We start from the raw sequence: 10,049 nt of genomic DNA, 5'->3' as shown, positions 1-10,049 counted from the left end.
AAAAACAAAAACAGAAACAAGGTGTGTATGTGTGAACTTTATCCCTGTAAAAGATAGATGCTAAAGATGCTACGGTAATGCCATTTTTAACCTCTGTGTAAGGCATTTACTGGAATATTAAGCAAGACATTATGTAAAGAGTTTGCAATAACAAGTTTTGTTTTGTACATTGTGGTTATACTGTACATATTTTGGCAGGTCATTGGATGGTTTGTGGGTCATGATGTCCTGTTGTCATGCTAAAATTAATAATGCTAGCAATAGGGGTATGCCAAAAAGATAGAGAGTATGCCAAGAAGGATGAAGATTACTTGAAATTGATAAGCAGATGGGTAAACAGTTATGGGAATAAGACCCTTTACCCACTCAATAAGTTAGCTTATAAGAAAAAGAGGTGGTAATTGGTTAAGGATTTTGAAAATGTATAAAACTCTCAAGATTGCCTATGAAAAATGTCCTCTAGCACCCAAGAATGATTCTGCCTTTGCAAATGCAATAAACAAGCTCTGATTTTGTTCATGAAGTCTCTTGTCAATTTGATTTAAACATCATAGTATGTCTCTGTAAATGCTGAATCTCTCCACAGTACAGGAAAAGGTTGGGAAAACTTTTCAACATTGGTTGGACAACTCCCCCTCTAGGAATCTGCTTGATAGTTTTGATTGGGTCTGGAGAAAGAGAGAGCTTGGAGGTCTTTTAGAACAGTCAAGCCCTCTCTCTTTGAGAAGTGAAGTTTGAGCAAAACTTTATTATCTGGCCAAGGAAATACCTTGAAACTTCTCTCTGAGAAGAAGGCTTGGCTTTCATTAATTTTGTTGAAAGTTGTAAAATGTTTGTTGAGATTTCTATAATAATGACCTGATGATTCTATGATGTAAGGGGTTGTGGTTTTTGCCTATAAAGACTTTAAGCATGAGGGGTGAGCACAAAGTCTTTGAGGCAAACTTCCCTATGTCCTGCACAGAATAAAAGTAAATATGTGCTAGTCATTTCCAGCTTTAGGGGGTGGTGATCATCTCTGCTACAAAGCCGAAGAGCCAGGGCTGTCCCATCTGTGACTTCTCCCTTTGCATACATGTTTGGGGTTTTTTTGGTAAAAGTTTTTAACAAACACAAACATAAAACATCAACATAAAACCATCTTCCAAAATACATCGTGTCAGTTGGTACATTTCTTTCATGAAACGCAACATCAACAGCCTTCCCCTTCCAAACATACATTCATATTACATAAATCAACTATACATATTATATTATATTGTATTATTATTGTATCATTATTAGACTCAACTATAAATTTACATAGTTCTTATCGAGCAAATCTAAGTTTTAACAAATCTGGGAACATTCAATTCATTTCATTATGTTCAATTATATAATATCATTACATCATATTATCTTACATATTATACTATTCCTTTTTATAACATTGTTTTCCCTTTGCACACATGCTTGTTGATTCAGAGTTCAAAGAGTTGGTGTCAGCCTTGGAAGCCATATTTTATTTGGAAGCTTTGAGACTGCCACATTCAGTGTCTGGGAATTTGGGAGGGGGGATTTCATACTGAGGTGGAAGACTAGACACAACATTCCTTTCTCAGAGAGTCAAGGACATGTTGCCCTGCACCTGGAGAGGAGTGTCTGGAGGAATGTCTCCAGTTGGGACGATCTTTGATTGGAGCATGTGATGGACTGGTTGGTGCAAGGGATGTTTCTTTGATTTTATTTTGGGAAAAGAAAACCCAGAACTCTCAGATTCGGGTTTTCCCAGATGTACAAATGTGAGAACTCTACTAAAATGGAACTTTGAGGAAATGCTTATCTTGGAGTTTATTGGTTTGGAGTTGATTAGTTGGAACACTAATCAAGGGGCTGTGCATAAGCGCACCAATGCTTACCGTCCCTGTCTTACTGTCCCCATTTACCTGTATTTACTCCTTTTATTGTTGTTTATGTTTGTACTTATACTTGTTATCTTGTACATGTTTGATGAACAAATAAATAAAAATAAATAAATAAATATGTCTCCACTCAAGGGAGTCCAAAATTAAAACATATACAGAAATTGATAACATATAGGCTTTGTTAACAATCAGAGCCACTAATTGTATTCCTGTCAGTCTGTGCTCCATTCAAAATCCAAGAAAGAAATACTTAGACTCCATAGATTAGAGGAAAGAATTCTTTTACTGAAAAATGAAGTGGTAGCATCAAGTAGGATTCTGAATCTGAGAATTTAGGCATGCAGATCACATATACAAAGTGATGAAGTTGTTCCCACCTCCCATAGTTCAAAAGATTCTTCCAATTAAAAGTTCTGAATATGATCATGTGGACATCTTCAGGTGGTGATGAGGCCTATGTCCATTGACCTTGGCATATTTTGATAAAGATTTGCAGCTGTGCAGAGAAAAGAAAGCTAAGCGAGAAATAGAAACCTAAAAGCAGGAATTTATACTCCCCCCCACTCCTCATTTACACAACACAAGAATGTAACACCTCCAGCTCTCCTCCCAGACCATTCCCCCCTCCTCCCCCCATTACTTATGGCAGCCAAATGATGCAAGGCAGTAGAAAAGATGCAAAGCAGATCTTGAAGGCTGACATTCGGCCCTCCTAGGAAAAAGATGTTAGTCCTGCATGAGAGAACAACATAAAAGATACTGATTAATACTCAAATACATTTCTAGGGTTTATCAGGATACTTTGTGCGAAAGTCTTTGATCAGCTTAGGGGCTCTAACATCCTTCTCATTAACCCACTCAGCTTGGGAAGATGGGAAATGTTTCCAAGTTACGAGGTATTGGAGGTGACCCCTCCATTTTTGAGAGTCCAAAATTTCTTTAACTTCAAAATGTTGTTCACCTTCAATCAGCAATGGTATAGGAGGATCAGTCTGGGTTGGTCTCAGACCAGAAGTGTGTTTAGGTTTCAACAAGCTAACATGGAAAACTGGATGAATTTGTTGAAGAGTTTTTGGTAGTGTCAATTGGACTGTCACAGGATTTATAATCCGTTCAATCGTGAAAGGTCCTACATATTTAGGACCAAGTTTCTTCGACTTTTGAGTGGTTTGTAAGTATTTGGTGGACAGGAAAACTTTGTCACCCACTTGATAGGACTTCTGTGGAGTTCTCTTTTTATCTGCAAAGTTCTTATGAGATTGATGTGCGTCATCTAATGCTTTACGGGCAACTGGCCAGCTAAGTTGGAGTTGAGATATCCATTCATCTAGTGACTGGATGTTAGGTCTTTCACGAGGAAGCCCAGGTACGGGTACAAAGTCTTGTCCCAACGCCCCTTTAAAGGGGGTGAACCCGGTACTACTATGAACAGAATTGTTGTATGCCACCTCGGCAAATGGCAATAAGTCAGCCCAGTTATCCTGTTGATAATTTATGTAATATCTGAGGTATTGTTCTAGCACTGCATTAGTTCTCTCACAGGCCCCATTGGTTTGGAGATGGTGGGTGGAGCTTAAGCCCTGGACAGAGCCTATTAACTTCAGGAACTCCCTCCAAAAGTTCGAGGTGAATTGAACCCCTCGGTCAGAAATTATACATTCAGGAATGCCATGCAGTCTATAAATATGTAGTATAAACAGTTTAGCCAACGACTTTGCAGAGGGAATCTTAGAGCAAGGTATGAAATGCGCTTGTTTGGAAAACAAATCAGTTACTACCCAAATAACTGTGTTTCCGGTGCTCTCGGGTAACTCTACTATAAAGTCCATAGAGATTTCCTTCCATGGAGCAGTTGGCTTACCAGGTGGCCTTTTTGATGAGGTGCAAACTGAGCAGCTAGCCACATAAGCTTCAATGTCCTTCTTCAACATAGGCCACCAGAATTGTCTCTTAACGAGGTGTAGAGTTTTCACGAATCCAAAGTGACCAGCCGCTTTAAAGTCATGGGCTTGTTGAAATATTTGGCTTCTCAATGTCTCTGGTACATACAACTTTGCTCCCATCCAGGCCAAACCATCTCTAATTGTACAGTTATTCGAATGAGCCAGGAACCATTCATCCAATTTTAGGGCCTCCTTTAATTGCGCTGTCAAATCACTTGATAAATCCACTTCTTGTTTCTTCTTTTGCGCTCTAGTGACCACCGGGGCAGCTAACTGTTTGGTTGAAACAATCGGCTGTATCACTTCCTGACGAATGCTGTTATATTGAGGCAGTCTAGATAAAGCATCCGCCATAAAATTCCTCCCCCCCCCCAGGATGTACTTCAGTGAAAAGTTGAAATGCTTAAAATACTGGGCCCACCTAACTTGTTTAGGAGACAGTTTTCAAGGTGTTTTTAAGCCCTCCAAATTCTTATGGTCAGTCCATACCTCGAACGGGTGTTTTGCTCCTTCCAAGAAATGTCTCCATGTCAATAGCGCCCAGCGAACTGTAAAAGCTTCCTTTTCCCAGACGGCCCACCTCCTTTCGGTTTCAGTTAGTTTACTGTAGGTGCAGGGTTGTAGGGTTCCCTTCTCATTGATTTGAAGTAAGACTGCTCCAACAGCCACATCACTCGCATCGGCCTGGATCATGACAGGGACATCCATGTCCGGGTGCTTTAGCACTGGTTCTGCAGCAAACAGTCACTTCAGCTTTTCAAAGGCGGCTTGGCATTCCATGGACCACTCCAGCGGCTTACTAGGCTTTGGTTTCACCTCCCCCTTAGTTTTTAAGAGATTGGTGATAGGCATTGTTATTTTAGCAAAAGACGGGATGAATTGTCAGTAAAAGTTGGCAAATCCCAAGAAACTTTGAAGTTGTTTTTGGGTGCACGGTGGGGCCCACTCCAACACAGCCCGCATCTTCTCTGGATCCATTTCAATACCCTCATGTGAAATGTGATACCCCAAATAGTCGATTTTCTCTTGATGGAACTCACATTTGGACAGTTTAGCATACAGTTTAGCAGCTCACAGCTTCTGTAGCACTGAACGCACCAGTTTCACATGTTCATCCCAAGTTTCTGTGTAAATAAGGATGTCATCAAGGTAAACCAAAAACCCCTTGTATAAATGTTCGTGTAGCACCTGATTGATCATCTGCATGAATATGGCTGGAGCCCCCTGTAGGCCAAAAGGAAGAACATTGAACTGGAAACAACCCATCGGGCAGTTAAAAGCAGTTTTCCACTCATCTCCTTCTTTAATTCGGATTCAGTAATACGCTTCTCTCAAGTCCAATTTCGTGAAAATTTTCCTTTAGCCAGGCGGGCTAACCTATCCTTCATTAGGGGGAGGGGGTACATGTTTCCATGGAAATTGCATTCAGGTTTCTATAGTCAACTACCAAACGCTTGGAGCCATCATTCTTTTCATGGAGCAACACTGGGGCTGCCACCCGAGGTCTAGCGGGTTGGATGAAACCATGTTTCAAGTTTTTATCGATAAACGATCTCAACTCTTCCAATTCCCAAAGCTCATCTGAAGCCTTTTCGTTGAACACTTCTTTTAAGTCCCAGTATTCTTTCGGAATTTTTTCCTCCCTCTCCAAGTCCTCAGTGCCTTTGGAGGCTAGCTCAACCGGATTCTGACGCTTCTGCTGAGGTCGTCCCTCCCCTTCCAGTCGCTGATTGGTGCATATGTGCAATGACCCCTTCCTCCAATTCACATGGGGATTCCACTTCCAGAGCCAGGGCAATCCCAGTATTAACGGTTGCTCCATCCCAGGGGCCACAATAAAACACAGAATCTCTTTATGCTCTCCCATGGTCATCTCTAGGGGTTCCATTATGAAGTGTGCAGGGCAACCTCCTGCCACTGATCCATCCAATTGGCAAAAGGCTATGGGCGTTTCTAAAGTTCTCAGTCTGATGCCCATTTCCTCAACTACTTTCATGTTGATTACACATCTCGTGCACCCAGAGTCTAGCAAGGCTAGCATCTCCCCTTCGGTCCCTGAAGTGGGTACCCTTAATTTTACTGGAATCGTCATGGGGCCCTTATTTGGACTTACCAGGAAGTCGTCTTCCGAGTCAGATTCACTCTCTTCAAGGAAGGTCAGAGGTCCCAGCTCCTCTCCTGCTGGAGGGGCGACCTCTACAACCTCCCCCATCTTTAGCGTGGTTTTGCAAGGCTTGGCTGGGGGGTTTTCAGGTTTCCTCCCTCCTCTCTGTGCCCCCTTTGGATCCAGCTTGACCCTGCAGTCTGCAATCCGGTGGCCCTCCTTCCCACATCGAAAACAGGCAGTGGATTTGGGTCTTGCCATCACTCCTCCCTTCGGAGGCTTTGGCGCCTCTTGGAAGTGTGGGGGTGATGGCTTGCTCCATCCAGAGCCCCCCCCCGCATCTGCTTTGGGTCAAATCTATTTACACTTCTTCTGCCAGTGAGTACCACAGCTGCAGATCATTGGGGTCCCTTTTGGAAATACACATTTGGGATACATCTTCATTTAGACCATCTTTGTAGGCTTCTATCAGGGCTCCCTGGGACCAGCCTCGGATATGGCACGCCAACTGTCTAAACTCGGGTGTACTCGGCCACTGACCTCCTCCCTTGATTTATGGTTTTCATCCTGATCCTGGCCTTTCACTCCACCAGTGGGTCCTCAAATCTTGCCCGCAGTGCAGTCATGAATACGTTATAGTTCAGCAGTTGGGGGAAGTTATCATTATACAAAGTCACCATCCACTCTGCAGCTATTCCCTCCAGGGCCCTGGTAACACATCTAACTTTGGCTGCTTCTGAGGTGAACTCTTCCCTGTATTCTTCCATATAGCTCCAAACTTGTGCTAGGAAGAAACCCAAGTCTTTGGGATTTCCCCCAAATTTCACTTCTAACGGAGGCAGCTTGAGAGCTCTGCGTCTTCTAGGGATCACACCTCCTGCTGGGGGCCCCGGGGCTGCAGCAGGTTGGTGCGGTGGTGCAGGCTGAATTATGGGGGTGGGGGCAGCTTGGCTGCTTCTGGCTGAACTTGCTCCCCCTTCCCTTTCATACCTTGATGCGGTGTGGGGTTGTCCAAATGCCTCATTAAGAAGATGTCTGGCTTGATCCAGTAATAATTCTCTCCTTTCCTTCCCTTGCCATGGCTCCTCTCTCCCACCCCTTCGGGAAATGGTGATTCCAGGAGTGGGGGGATCTTCAGGATCTTTCCAGCCAACCCCCAACAACCATCTGGGTTTCTCAGCTGGAACCTCTTCCAGGGTAAGGTCTGCTAGCAATTCAGCTGCTGGCACCTCCGGTATCAGCAAAGATTGCCCCCCCCCCCCCACATCTCCTGGACCCTCCTGATCACTAGCTGAAGATGACATGACATCAAACCCCCTCGGAAGAAAACTGGATATTTTCTCTGGATGGGCTGGTGGTCAGATTCAGAATAATGTCAGTCTGTGCTCCATTCAAAATCCAAGAAAGAAATACTTAGACTCCATAGATTAGAGGAAATAATTCTTTTATTGAAAAATGAAGTGGTAGCATCAAGTAGGATTCAGAATCTGAGAATTTAGGTGTGCAGATCACATATACAAAATGATGAAGTTGTTCCCACCCCCCATAATTCAAAAGATTTTTCCAATTAAAAATTCTGAATATGATCATGTGGACATCTTCAGGTGGTGATGAGGCCTCTGTCCATTGACCTTGACATATTTTGATAAAGATTTGCAGCTGCGCAGAGAAAAGAAAGCTAATCGAGGAATAGAAACTTAAGAGCAGGAATTTATACTCCCCCCACTCCTCATTTACACAACACAAGAATGTAACACCTCCAGCTCTCCTCCCAGACCATTCCCCCCTCCTCCCCCATTACTTATGGCAGCCAAAAGATGCAAGGCAGTAGAAAAGATGCAAAGCAGTAGATCTTGAAGGCTGACAATTGCTGTGTTTCTATGTAACTGAGTCTGGACATGTTAATTAGTTTACTTTACTTTATTGTCATTACATCTCATACAATGAAATCAAACACCATCTTCAATGCACATCATGACCATGGAAATAAACACACATCCACACATCCTTCACACAAGCACACATCTTTCACACTCCACACATTAAATTGAAAACCCCCGACACCGTACCAACACTGCACTATACAGTAGAATTAAACAGAGCTATAGCTCTGGGATAGAAGTTGTTTTTTTAGCCTATTTGTCCTTGTTTTTACTATTCTGTAGTTAAAAAAAAGGGTGCCCAGGATGAGATGAATCTTTGAGAATGTTTTGAACTTTCTTAAGGCAGCGGGAGCTATAAAGCTCTTCCAAAGAGGGGAGAGGGCAATCAATGTTTTCAGAAATACTGTAATCCATTCAGAGGAACTTTTGGGCTTCAGCATATTAATATTATTGTTTAATAATGTTATCTAAAATGTTCTAATGTATTTATACATTACTTCCAGGATACTAATGACAGAGTACTGGAAAATGCTATCCTTCCTTTTTGCCATCCAAGAGATCAACCAGGATTCCCGTCTCTTACCCAACATCACTCTGGGTTATAATATCTATGACAATTATTTCAGTGCACAAATGACTTCAGAGGCCTTGCTTGACCTGCTTTTTGATGGGGAGACCAACATGCCCAACTATAGGGGTGGAAGGCAGAGAAACACAGTGGCTATTCTGTAAGGGGCCAAGACTGGCATCTCCATCCAGATGTCAACCATGTTGGGCACCTATAAAATCCCACAGGTGTGTCTTTCTTGGAGAGGCAGTTTTCAGTCATACATTGTTGAACATCCTCTGCTATAAACACAGAGTTTATGATGACCTGGGACGTGACACAAAAATAACCAAATCACAAAAATAGAATAAAGTTCTTTTAATGCCTCCAACTTGGCCCCAATGTCCAATTATCCTCAGCTGGAAATCAAACTCTTAAAGAAAACAGTTTACAGAGGATGAAGAAGGGATGGGCCTGGGTCTTCCTCTGACTGCTTAGCTGGCCTGTGTCTTTCCCCAGTTTCCTCCACAACCTCCAGCACCACACTTCCACTCCCTGTTGGCTGTTCCTCCTCTCCCTCAGAGTCAGACTCCAACAGGGGCATGATAAAGTTTTATTCTGGGTATGCAAGGAATCAAATGTTGCTTTTTCCTCTCTAAAGTGTTACTGTCTTCCATTCCTTTCAGATCAGTTACAGTTTTGCTTTCCAGATCCTGAGGGATAAACTTGGTTTCCTTTCTTCTATCCGATGCTCCCTGCTGAAGGAGTCCAATACCCAGGGATGGTCAAGCTGCTCCTCCATTTCAAGTGGACCTTGGTAGGTCTGATGGCTCCAGAAACTGAGAAGGGACAGAGGTTCATGAGGACATTGATCTCCATGTTTATAAGGAGTGAAATTTGTCCTGTTATAGCCCAAACCTTTTCCACAATTATAGAGAAAGTGGTGATAGATCCTGAACCCTACCGAAATTGGAGACAAGTGAATGTTTTTATTTATGGTGCAGTGTCTCATTCGGTTGACATGGGGATAATGATTAGACATCAGCTATTTAAATACTTTAAGGAACCTTTCATGGGAAAAATCCTGGTGACAACAATCCTGTGTGATGTATCCTTATATTTGAAAGAAATGGGGTTCACTCAGAGCATCCACAGCATTTTTTCCTTTCTTATGAAAACAAACCAAAGAACAACAAACCATGGTTTGTTTCTGCCCTTTTATTCTACCATGCGATGCTTTGCAGAGGATTCTTTTATGTGTCTGAACAACAAGGATACCTTCTCTGTGAAAGTCTGGAGGCAGTGCAGAGAGAGAGAGACAAACTGGAGGCTCTGCCCAAAGAGAAGATGGATCAGATCTTGTCTCTGGACAATTATTTCATTTACAACACCATCTGGGCTATGACCAGGATCTTAAATGCAGATTTTTTATCCAGATCAAAGAGGACAAAAAGCAAAGGTGACAAGAACACTGAACTCCACAGGTAATACTAACCTCCCCATCAAAACCCTACAGGTTGAGACATTTTTGTTGGGCATGATTCCAGGAAATTACAATAAGGCTAACACATATGTGGTTCTCCACATCCTAAAAGCAACTAGGATTGCATATGCACAATGTTGGAAAAACCCAGAAACCCCTGCAGATGATATAATCAAAAACAGTTC

Source organism: Pseudonaja textilis, chromosome 2, assembly GCF_049901715.1.
Source record: "Pseudonaja textilis isolate UNSWEBS1 chromosome 2, rPseTex1.2, whole genome shotgun sequence".
Classification (NCBI taxonomy): domain Eukaryota; kingdom Metazoa; phylum Chordata; class Lepidosauria; order Squamata; family Elapidae; genus Pseudonaja; species Pseudonaja textilis.
This window is presented reverse-complemented; position numbering follows the sequence as displayed.